The sequence below is a fragment of the Salmo trutta genome, chromosome 3 (assembly GCF_901001165.1).
Source record: "Salmo trutta chromosome 3, fSalTru1.1, whole genome shotgun sequence".
In the NCBI taxonomy this organism is placed as follows: Eukaryota; Metazoa; Chordata; class Actinopteri; order Salmoniformes; family Salmonidae; genus Salmo; species Salmo trutta.
Genome location: NC_042959.1, coordinates 12,428,251 through 12,441,425, shown reverse-complemented (window position 1 = coordinate 12,441,425; position 13,175 = coordinate 12,428,251). Strand labels below are relative to the sequence as shown.

General features: G+C 43.2%; 1 pseudogene; it reads right to left on the bottom strand.

The window, feature by feature from the left end:
- Positions 1–1,809: 1,809 nt before the first annotated feature.
- Positions 1,810–2,679, bottom strand: LOC115164039 (glyoxalase domain-containing protein 4 pseudogene; annotated as a pseudogene).
- Positions 2,680–13,175: the final 10,496 nt, after the last annotated feature.

The following is a 13,175-nucleotide window of genomic DNA, read 5'->3' as shown; positions in this document are numbered from 1 at the left end:
CAAAGGTGCTATCTAGAACCTAAAAGGGTTCTTCGGCTGTCCCTATAGCAGAACCCTTTGAAGAACTCTTTTTGGTTCCAGGTAAAACCTTTATGGGTTCCATGCAGTACCCTTTCAACAGGGAGTTCTACATGGAACCCAAAAGAGTTATACCTGGAACCAAAAATGGTTCCAACTGGAACCAAAAAGGGTTATGTTATGGGGTCAGACGAAGAACACTTTTGGAGCTATTTTTTCTAAGAGTGTAGGGGTCAGTAAATAACAGAGCGCTGGTTGATGTAATCTTTAATTAGCATGAGGAGAAAAAGACAGGAATAAAGAAGAGAGGAGAGAATGAAGAGATGGTCGTCATGGAGATGAGAAACAAGTGAAGGCGTCAGGCGGCAGTTGGAATGTGCTGTATCCATTCAATCAAAATCAGTGTTAGGATGTTTCCAAGCTAGCCACCAAGAAACTCAAGCAATCAAGCAAATCATTATGTTGTGTGTCAATAAAGGAAGGGTATAGGCTATTTATGACCACTTCAAAGACCTGTCAAAAGAAGGTTACTCTCTCTTTCCGTCTCTATATTCTCTCTCTTCTCTTTCTCTCTCTTTCTTTCTCTCTCAGTTGTGTGTGATGTAAGCTGTTAGCTCATTATGAGTCAGTTAGACAAGAAGCTGGTATGAATACATGTTATTATATTCCTCTCTTCTGTTAGAGGGAAGAGAAAGGGGAGTAAAGAGAGAAAAAGAGACAGAAACAGAGAGAGAGATGGAGAAAGAGAGACAGAGAGACAGAAACAGAGAGAGAGAGAGAGAGAGCGAGAGAGAGAGAAAGGGAGACAGAAACAGAGAGAGAGAGAGAGAGAGAGAGAGAGAGAGAGAGAGAGAGAAAGAGAGAGAGAGAGAGAGAGAGAGAGAGAGAGAGAGAGAGAGGCTAACCAAGCCTTCCCAGGGGTGTCCAGGCTAACCAAGCCTTCCCAGGGGTGTCCAGGCTAACCAAGCCTTCCCATGGGTGTCCAGGCTAACAAGCCTTCCCAGGGGTGTCAGGCTAAACCAACCTTCCCAGGGTGTAAGGCTAACCAGCCCCCCATGGGGGTCCAGGCTAACCCAAGCCTCCCAGGGGTGTCCAGGCTAACCAAGGCTTCCCCAGGGGTGGTCCAGGCTAACCAAGCCTTCCCAGGGGTGTCCAGGCTAACCAAGCCTTCCCAGGGGTGTCCAGGCTAACCAAGCCTTCCCAGGGGTGTCCAGGCTAACCAAGCCTTCCCAGGGCTGTCCAGGCTTACCAAGCCTTCCCAGGGGTTTCAAGGCTAACCAAGCCTTCCCAGGGGTGTCCAGGCTAACCAAGCCTTCCCAGGGGTGTCCAGGCTAACCAAGCCTTCCCAGGGGTGTCCAGGCTAACCAAGCCTTCCCAGGGGTGTCCAGGCTAACCAAGCCTTCCCAGGGGTGTCCAGGCTAACCAAGCCTTCCCAGGGGTTTCCAGGCTAACCAAGCCTTCCCAGGGGTGTCCAGGCTAACCAAGCCTTCCCAGGGGTGTCCAGGCTAACCAAGCCTTCCCAGGGGTGTCCAGGCTAACCAAGCCTTCCCAGGGGTGTCCAGGCTAACCAAGCCTTCCCAGGGGTGTCCAGGCTAACCAAGCCTTCCCAGGGGTGTCCAGGCTAACCAAGCCTTCCCAGGGGTGTCCAGGCTAACCAAGCCTTCCCAGGGCTGTCCAGGCTTACCAAGCCTTCCCAGGGGTTTCCAGGCTAACCAAGCCTTCCCAGGGGTGTCCAGGCTAACCAAGCCTTCCCAGGGGTGTCCAGGCTAACCAAGCCTTCACAGGGGTGTCCAGGCTAACCAAGCCTTCCCAGGGGTGTCCAGGCTAACCAAGCCTTCCCAGGGGTGTCCAGGCTAACCAAGCCTTCCCAGGGGTGTCCAGGCTAACCAAGCCTTCCCAGGGGTTTCCAGGCTAACCAAGCCTTCCCAGGGGTGTCCAGGCTAACCAAGCCTTCCCAGGGGTGTCCAGGCTAACCAAGCCTTCCCAGGGGTGTCCAGGCTAACCAAGCCTTCCCAGGGGTGTCCAGGCTAACTAAGACAGTAAAGATTGCATGGTTTCCTTTTGTCATCAAGGCTTCAAGATATGCCAACTGCTCACGTGAACAGGAGAATGCTATCCGCCCCCAAGGCTGTCCCATGATCTACTGTCCCAACAATGTTGTGAAGCTCTAGTTTACACTGAGTGTCTGTGAATCCCATCAGCAGTCTTCTTCTCCTCATTGCTCTCTTTCACCTTCATCCCCAGAAGGGAGGAGCAGCAGTGCACTGATTTCTGCAGGTTAGACCCTGCCAGACACACCTTCTGTACAGGGTCATTGGGAGGCTGTTCTTTGTCCACTAGGTAGAAGCGATAACCTCCCGGGAACTAAGCCAGATAGAGGCCCTTTCCAACCTCATTGAGGGGCCAACCAAGCCGCTTAGCATTGCTGACAGCCTGGCTAGACTGCAGAGTCAAACCGAGGAAGTCATTGCCTAGGCGATATTCTCCCACTCCATAATTGTAGATCAGTTCAGCCACAAAGTCATCAACATCTGGCCCAAAGCCGACCGTTGTCTTGCTCCATTTTCCATCATTAGGGCCCTTACAAGTTGCCTTACATCCTTCTTCAAACTGTTTGTGACGCAAAATTTTGCCAAGCACATCGCGGTAAAAGGTGGTCATTTTGCTTCTGTCACCCACTTCTCCTGATCCTCCTCAACTGAGGCCACAGACCCCTGACTCCCCTCAGCCACATCTGTCTCAACACTCCCCACTTGCACCCCATCACTCTCCACATCTCCTTCACTACCTGGGAGACTAGCCCCACCTGAACCCCCTCCTGTACACCATAACTCGTACTGGGCATCTCCTCACAGTCTGGGGAAATGGCTCTTCCAATCCGTCCTTACCTCTGTCATGACGTTGGCCTGTGGGTAAGGTTTATGACCCCCCCCCATAAATACCTTTCTCCCTTCCCTCTCTCTCTGACTCTACTGAAGGACTCTTGAATAGCCTTTGTTAAACATAGAGAGTCTGGGAACATCAAACAAGTGGGTGAAAGGAACCATATTTCGATAATAGAACCAGTTGAAAATATGCGTTGGTACTTAATGTATATAATGTCTGTTCGGTTGTCATCTGAGACATTATGACTGATGACAGGACGACATAAACTGTATCTGGGAAAGTCTACACACTCTAGTTGTCAGATTCACATGGGATTGTTGTGCAAATTAAATGTTTGAATATGAAACTATTTGTGATAAGATTAAATGTAATTTTAGCTTCCAAATGAGAAATATTGGGTTTTCATAAGGTTAGAGCCCTGCTCAATCAGTGGCCCGCCCCTGTGAAGAGACATGGGTTATAAACTATGAAACACACCCTTCTCTCCCTCCACTATATAAGCCCTTGACGAAAATGTAACCTCCTGTTCTGAGGACGTGAGGACGACGGTTCCACGCTAAAAAGGACTAACATGTCAACTACAGAACTAAGCCAACCTCAGCGTGAGCTTTGGTTGTGAATGGTATGAACTTTGAACTCTTTTTCACTAAAGAAGTGAGACCTCCTAGCCGTTGAGTTAGCAACAGCAGCTGTAAACGTGGGATAGGAAAGGACGGACGACGTATCCAGTCTAACACACAACGAAGATACTACAACGTATCCAATTTACCAATCTTCCAAGGACAGGAAGATCTCTGTTGGCCAACACGGCCAGCATCTATGACCAACCTACCGAAGCGCAGCTCAGAGTAAATATTTATTGCATTTTCTTTTCCAATTGGGCGGTAATTTAGAATGCATAAGATACTGTATTTACGATAGCACAGCTTCTCCCTTTGTTTCTCAGTCTTCCCGCTCTTTCATTCAAGCCCAACCCCCTCTCTTTGTGTAACAAGCCATCATACAGGTTCCGTCCACCAGGGACGTTTTCTGTATGACATAATTTGCATTCTGTGTATATGTAATTCTATGTGATTAGTTAGGTATTTAGGAAATAAATAATTAAACCCAATTTTGTATTGCTGATTCAACTTGTTAGCCAGGGTTCGTGACGATAACCAAGAATTTACAACTTTCAGATGAGACTGAAATAAGGTGACGATTAATACTGACTGCTATTGATGTAAAATATTACTAGGTCTTTCAGAGTTTATTCGGAAGATAACAGCTCTATAAACACTCTTTCGTGGTGCCCCGACTTTCTAGTTAATTACATTTACATGATTAGCTTAATCAGGTAATATTAATTACAGAGAAAGGATTTTATAGAATAGCATGTCATATCACTTAATCCGGCATAGCCAAAGACACGACACATCCTACAACAATATTTTTCTGCATGACAGATGTTATGTTCCCCTCTGGTATAAGCTGCAATTCAGTACCCTCAACACAGATAACTTGTTCCTCAGCAACAGGTGCTTGTGGCTGCTCTACCACTGTCGGCCCACCTCTCCCAACATCAGTGGGCCCAGGCGTTACAAGGACCACCTGAGTTCCTCCCTCCGCCTTCTCGCTTTTCGGGCAAGCATGTCGCTTATGGCCAACATCCCCACACTCAAAACACAGTTTTGACTACCCGTACTAGCATAAGCCATATACAGTTGAAGTCGGAGGTTTACATACACCTTAGCCAAATACATTTAAACTCAGTTTTTCACAATTCCTGACATTTAATCCTAGTAAAAATGCCCTGTCTTAGGTCAGTTAGGATCACCTCTTTATTTTAAGAATGTGAAATGTCAGAATGATAATAGAGAGAATGATTTATTTCTGCTTTTATTTATTTCATCACATTCCCAGTGGGTCAGAAGTTTACATAGACTCAATTAATATTTTGTAGCATTGTCTTTAAATTGTTGAACTTGGGTCAAACGTTTCGGGTAGCCTTCCACAAGCTTCCCATAATAAGTTGGGTGAATGTTGGCCCATTCCTCCTGACAGATCTGGTGTAACTGAGTCAGGTTTGTAGGCCTCCTTGCTCGCAGACGATTTTTCAGTTCTGCCCACAAATTTTCTATGGGATTGAGGTTAGGGCTTTGTGATGTCACTCCAATACCTTGACTTTGTTGTCCTTAAAATCTGTTACGGCTAGACATGCCGCTAGCGGAACATCTCGACAACATCCGGTGAAATTGCAGAGCGCGAAATTCAAATTAAATTATTCGAAATATTTAACTTTCATAAAATCACAAGTGCAATACATCAAAATAAAGCTTAACTTCTTGTTAATCCAGCCGAAGTGTCAGATTTCAAAAAGACTTTACGGTGAAAGCAAACCATGCGATTATCTGAGGACAGCGTCCCATCATACAAATGCATGACAAACATATTTCAACCAGGGAGGTGCGACACGAAAGGCAGAAATAACGATATAACTAATGTCTTACCGTTGAAGATCTTCTGTTGGCACTCCAAAATGTCCCAGAAACATGACAAATGGTCCTTTTGTTCGATAAATTCCTTCTTTATATCCCCAAAATGTCCATTTATTTGGCACGTTTGATTCAGAAATACACTGGTTCCAACTCGCACAACATGACTGCAAATTATCTAATAAGTTACCTGTAAACTTGGTCCAAACATTTCAAACAACTTTCCTAATACAACCTTAGGTATCCTAAAACGTAAATAATCAATAAAATTTAAGACGGAATATACTGTGTTCAATAGCGGATAAAAACAACGTGGAGCGAGCTCCAGGTTGCGCACAACAAACAATAGAGTCCACTTGGCTTGACACTCACAATGAACAGCCCTACTTCTTCATTTCTCAAAAGAAAAACATCAACCAATTTCTAAAGACTGTTGACATCTAGTGGTACCATAGGAACTGCAACCAGGTGCCTCATAAATATAGTTTCCCATAGAAAACGAATTGAAAACACAGTGACCTAAAAAAAAAATTCCTGGATGGTTTGTCCTCGGTGTTTCGCCTGCCAAATAAGTTCTGTTATACTCACAGACATTATTTTAACAGTTTTAGAAACTTTAGAATGTTTTCTATCCAAATCTACCAATTATATGGGCCTGAGTAACAGGCAGTTTACTTTGGGCATGCTTTTCATCAGGACGTGAAAATTGTGCCCCCTAGCCCAAAGAGGTTAATGTCCACATAACTTTCATTCCACATGATGCCTTCTATTTTGTGAACTGCACCAGTCCCTCCTGCAGCAAAGCACCCTCACAACATGATGCTGCCACCCCCATGCTTCACGGTTGGGATGGTGTTCTTCTGCTTGCAAGCCTCCCCCTTTTTCCTCCAAACACAATGATGGTCATTATGGCCAAACAATTGTATTTTTGTTTCATCAGACCAGAGGACATTTCTCCAAAAAGTACAATCTTTGTCCCCATGTGCAGTTGCAAACCGTAGTCTGGCTTTTTAATGGCGGGTTTGGAGCAGTGGCTTCTTCCTTGCTGAGCGGCCTTTCAGGTTATGTCGATATAGGACTTGTTTTACTGTGGCTATAGATACTTTTGTACCTGTTTCCTCCAGCATCTTCACAAGGTCCTTTGCTGTTGTTCTGGGATTGATTTGCACTTTTCTCACCAAAGTATGTTCATCTCTAGGAGACAGAACGCATTTCCTTGCTGAGCGCTATGACGGCTGTGAGTTCCCATGGTGTGTATACTTGCGTACTATTGTTTGTACAGTTGAATGTGGTACCTTCAGGTGTTTGGAAAGGATGAACCAGACTTGTGGAGGTCTACAATTGTATTTCTGCGGTCTTGGCTGATTTCCTTGGATTTTCCCATGATGTCAAGCAAAGAGGCACTGAGTTTGAAGGTAGGCCTTGAAAAACATTCACAGGTACACCTCAAATTGACTCAAATGATGTCAATTAGCCTATCAGAAGCTTCTAAAGCCATGACATCATTTTCTGTCAACCTAGTGTATGTAAATGTCTGACCCACTGGAATTGTGATAAAGTGAATTTTACATTTTTAACAATTGTTGGAAAAATTACTTGTGTCATGCACAAAGTAGATGTCCTAACCGACTTGCCAAAACTATAGTTTGTTAAAACAAGAAATTTGTGGAGTGGTTGAAAATCGAGTTTTAATGACTCAATCCTAAGTGTATGTAAACTTCCGACTTCATCTGTATATGATACCTCCAAAGTCTGTTCCGGTGAGTCCAAAAACATAAACACCTGTCGCCGAAACGTCATAACCTGTTTCAGACCCGGGTGTTTGGAACCCAATGGGACAACCTTAATTGAACTTGCAAACTTCCCAAAGCGCAATAACTCGCACTCCAATAGCTCATTGGGAATAAACGGCGGTACATTCGAAATCGTTACCCTTGTTGACGGAGAAAAATGTGGCGTAACTTGAATAAACATTCCTTTAAGAAGTACGCCTTGCTCAATCATACGATCAACAAGACGCTCTTCTTTAAGAAGTACACCATGCTCAACCATACGATTAACAAGACTCTCTTCTTTAAGAAGTACGCCTTGCTCAACCATACGATCAACAAGACGCTCTTCTTTAAGAAGTACACCATGCTCAACCATACGATTAACAAGACACTCTTCTTTAAGAAAAACCACCATCGCTTTATTGATTCGTGACACATAAGTACATTCTCATATCCTACCTTCTCTCCCACGGCGACCAGAAACTCCTCCACGGTGACAGTAGCTTCAGTAACACACCTAAAGCCGTGCCGAAGTGACAGGGACAGTGTCCCCATGTGGGTCACCATCCTCGCCAAAACCAGGGCAATTCCGACAAGAAATACAATATGCTTAATTCTACAACAAAAAATTTAAAATGGATAACCTTAATCATGCATAGAAAAAGGCAAACCACCAAGAAAAGACAACAAGAAATAAAACAGGATATCTAACTCCACACAACACTCACACATACAATTCCCAGCATGCACCAAACACCCAGCATGCACAGAGAGAGAGAGAGAGAGAGAGAGAGAGAGAGAGAGAGAGAGAGAGAGAGAGAGAGAGAGAGAGAGAGAGAGAGAGAGAGAGAGAGAATGCAGACAGGGCGTAACGGGTCTCGGAGCAAAGCCGGTCATTGATTGGGTAATGAGCTGTTTAATGCAGATTCCAGAGTGTATGTGCATGTTAGTTTATGTGTGTGTGTGCATGGTCTAAATTTACCATCCTTTTAGGTAATGTGGAAATTTTGCCAGTCCCCAAAAGGAAAAATGCTATTTTAGGCTTACGGATTAGGTTTAGGGATAAAATTAGGGGTAGGGTTAGAATAAGGGTTATGGTTAGTGTTAGGAGTTAGGCTTAAGTTGAGTTTTAGGGGTGGGTTATGGTTAGTGCTAGGAGTTAGGCTTAAATTGAGTTTTAGGGGTGGGTTATGGTTAGGAGATAGGGTTAATGTTAGGGTTAGGTTAAACCAACGTGTGTGTGTGTGTGTGTGTGCGTGTGTGTCTAGGTTACTCTGTCTCTATTTCCCTCAGTGAAGCCACACAAACTAACAAAAGAGAAATCTTAGAAGGAAACACACAGACTGCCAAACACACACAGCACAATACATCATTACCTGACCTTCTACTGCAGACGCACACACTCTCTGTCACACACACACACACACACACACACACACATACTACAAAAACACACACACACTGTGGGGTCAGCCTGCGCATTTGCATGACAAAGGCCTAGTTAATTATTTAGCGAGTCTTATTTGATCAATACAGGGGAGCTGTATCCCACTGCCGAGAGGATTCTTCTTTAAGCCTTCATTATTCATAAGAGCAAGATAAAGAGAGGAACAAGAAAGAGGAAGAGAGGAAAGAGAGAGGGAGGGAGAGAGAGGGAGGGAGGAGAGAGAGGGAGAGAGAGAGGGAGGGAGAGAGAGAGAGAGAGAGAGAGAGAGAGAGAGAGAGAGAGAGAGAGAGAGAGAGAGAGAGAGAGAGAGAGAGAGAGAGGAGAGAGAGAGAGAGAGAGAGGAGAGAGAGAGAGAGAGAGAGAGAGAGAGAGAGAGAGAGAGAGAGCAACAGCAAAGCCGGTCGGGATCTGTTTCATGTGTACTAAAAGTTTGTCCTGTTTCACTGCTGATTAATATTTTAGAGTGTGTTCAAACTTAGACGGCACCTTTGTTTTCTTTGGAGGTGAAATAAGGGGTAAGGGTAAGGATGTGACATCGATGCAGGGGGAAAAGTGAGGATGTGACACCGATGCAGGGGGAAGGGTGAGGGTGTGACACCGAGGCGGTGTGTAGAGGGTCAAGGGGGTCGATGACCCAGAGCTTTGCCGGTACTGTAGGAGAACAGTAACACACAGAATGGTGTGCGTGAGTCTGTGTGTGAGTCTGTGTGTGAGTCTGTGTGTGTGTCTGTGTGTGTGCGTGTGTGTGCGTGTGTCTGTGTGTGTGTGTGGCAGTTATTTACTGAGTCACTCTCCTTTTGAGTCTCCTCAATATCCTTTTTTCACTCCTCCTGCTATCTTCCTATATTCTTCCTCCCCTCCTCCATCCCTCCTTCTATCCTCCTATCCTCTTCCTCCCCTCCTCCATCCCTCCTTCTATCCTCCTATCCTCTTCCTTCCCTCCTCCATCCCTCCTTCTATCCTCCTATCCTCCTTCATCCCACCTCCTATCCTCCATCCCACCTTCTATCCTCCTATCCTCTTCCTTCCCTCCTCCATCCCTCCTTCTATCCTCCTATCCTCCTTCATCCCACCTCCTATCCTCCATCCCACCTTCTATCCTCCTATCCTCTTCCTTCCCTCCTCCATCCCTCCTTCTATCCTCCTATCCTCTTCCTTCCCTCCTCCATCCCTCCTTCTATCCTCCTATCCTCTTCCTTCCCTCCTCCATCCCTCCTTCTATCCTCCTATCCTCCTTCATCCCACCTTCTATCCTCCATCCCTCCTTCTATCCTCCTATCCTCCTTCATCCCACCTCCTATCCTCCATCCCTCCTTCTATCCTCCTATCCTCTTCCTCCCCTCCTCCATCCCTCCTTCTATCCTCCTATCCTCTTCCTTCCCTCTTCCATCCCTCCTTCTATCCTCCTTTCCTCCTTCATTCCACCTCCTATCCTCATCCCTTCCCTAGTAGGCGTGTCTGTCTGGTGAGATGTTCTAGTCTCAATCATATTGCATTCCTTTGACATCAAATATATGTATGTAGGTACCAAATATATGTATGTAGGTATCAAATATATGTCTGTAGGTATCACATATGTGTCTGTATATATGAAATATATGTATGTAGGTATCAAATATATGTCTGTAGGTATCAAATATATGTATGTAGGTATCAAATATATGTCTGCAGGTATCAAATATATGTATGTAGGTACCAAATATATGTCTGTAGGTATCAAATATGTCTGTAGGTATCAAACATATGTATGTAGGTATCAAATATATGTATGTAGGTATCAAATATATGTCTGTAGGTATCACATATGTGTCTGTATATATGAAATATATGTATGTAGGTATCAAATATATGTCTGTAAATATCACATATATGTTTGTAAATATCAAATATATGTTTGTAGTTTATCAAATATATGTTTGTAGGTATCAAATATATGTCTGTATATATTAAATATATGTCTGTAGGCATCAACTATATTTCTGTAGGTATAAAATATATGTCTGTAGATATCAAATATATGTCTGTAGATATTAAATATATGTATGTAGGTATCAAATATATGTCTGTAGATGTCAAATATATGTCTGTAGATATCACATATATGTCTGTAGATATCAAATATATGTATGTAGGTATCAAATATAGGTCTGTAGATGTCAAATATATGTCTGTAGATATCACATATATGTCTGTAGATATCAAATATATGTATGTAGATATAAAATATATGTCTGTAGATATCAAATATATGTCTGTAGATATCAAATATATGTTTACAGCTTTTCTAGAGATGGTAAAACATATATGGCTTGTTAGTCATAAACATAGTAGTAAAAACATGCATTAGTTATAAAGTGGCAGTTTTAGAGCTGTAGTCACAGGTCCTGTGTGTGTGTGTGTGTGTGTGTGTGTGTGTGTGTGTGTGTGTGTGTGTGTGTGTGTGTGTGTGTGTGTGTGTGTGTGTGTGTGTGTGTGTGTGTGTTTATTACTCACAGGTACATGTTTGCTCTCCAGCACCACCCCAGGGCTCATGGCTAAAAATACCCACAATTCCACAGGAGTGTACGCTCGCCCTTTCACCCCTCTGGCCTTACCTGTCGCCTGAGGCGGGTGAGTAAGAACAGACACATACACACACACACACACACACACACACACACACACACACACACACACACACATATACATTGCAACATTGTGTGTGTGTGCGTGCGTGCGTGCGTTGGCCTCAGCTGAACCCCTCTTCATAGTACATCGCCCCCTTGGGGACTGGAGGACAGTGTGGCCAGCCGGTGTGGTTATTAATGAAACACACTCACAGACACACAAGGCACATATCCAGCCACTACAAACCCACAGAATTGGTCCCTGGTTGAGAATGGGAGCAGTTTTATTGAGTTGTCGTCTTCTCATTTAGATAGTGCTGCTTCAGAGGGTTTTACATGGTCAGGAAGATTCTTCCTCCTCTCTGGTTTACAGGATAAATAGCTCCATTTTGTTAAAGGCAGAACATAAAACAGCCCGGTGCTGAAACAACCTCTAGCCATAGACTGTACACCTACAGCATCTCAGATCTGAGACTGAGAGTCAGATAGGTGAATAATAGTTTGTATTAGACTGAGAGAGTCAGATAGGTGAATAATGGTTCATATTAGACTGAGAGAGTCAGATAGGTGAATAATGGATCATATTAGACTGAGAGAGTCAGATAGGTGAATAATGGTTCATATTAGACTGAGAGAGTCAGATAGGTGAATAATGGTTCGTATTAGACTGAGAGAGTCAGATAGGTGAATAATGGTTCATATTAGACTGAGAGAGTCAGATAGGTGAATAATGGTTCGTATTAGACTGAGAGAGTCAGATAGGTGAATAATGGTTCGTATTAGACTGAGAGAGTCAGATAGGTGAATAATGGTTCATATTAGACTGAGAGAGTCAGATAGGTGAATAATAGTTTGTATTAGACTGAGAGAGTCAGATAGGTGAATAATGGTTTATATTAGACTGAGAGAGTCAGATAGGTGAATAATGGTTTATATTAGACTGAGAGAGTCAGATAGGTGAATAATGGTTTATATTAGACTGAGAGAGTCAGATAGGTGAATAATGGTTTATATTAGACTGAGAGAGTCAGATAGGTGAATAATGGTTCATATTAGACTGAGAGAGTCAGATAGGTGAATAATGGTTCATATTAGACTGAGAGAGTCAGATAGGTGAATAATGGTTTATATTAGACTGAGAGAGTCAGATAGGTGAATAATGGTTTATATTAGACTGAGAGAGTCAGATAGGTGAATAATGGTTTATATTAGACTGAGAGAGTCAGATAGGTGAATAATGGTTTATATTAGACTGAGAGAGTCAGATAGGTGAATAATGGTTTATATTAGACTGAGAGAGTCAGATAGGTGAATAATGGTTCATATTAGACTGAGAGAGTCAGATAGGTGAATAATGGTTTATATTAGACTGAGAGAGTCAGATAGGTGAATAATGGTTCATATTAGACTGAGAGAGTCAGATAGGTGAATAATGGTTTGTATTAGACTGAGAGAGTCAGATAGGTGAATAATGGTTCATATTAGACTGAGAGAGTCAGATAGGTGAATAATGGTTTATATTAGACTGAGAGAGTCAGATAGGTGAATAATGGTTCATATTAGACTGAGAGAGTCAGATAGGTGAATAATGGTTTATATTAGACTGAGAGAGTCAGATAGGTGAATAATGGTTCATATTAGACTGAGAGAGTCAGATAGGTGAATAATGGTTTATATTAGACTGAGAGAGTCAGATAGGTGAATAATGGTTTATATTAGACTGAGAGATTTAGATAGGTGAATAATGGTTTATATTAGACTGAGAGAGTCAGATAGGTGAATAATGGTTTATATTAGACTGAGAGAGTCAGATAGGTGAATAATGGTTTATATTAGACTGAGAGAGTCAGATAGGTGAATAATGGTTCATATTAGACTGAGAGAGTCAGATAGGTGAATAATGGTTTATATTAGACTGAGAGAGTCAGATAGGTGAATAATGGTTTATATTAGACTGAGAGAGTCAGATAGG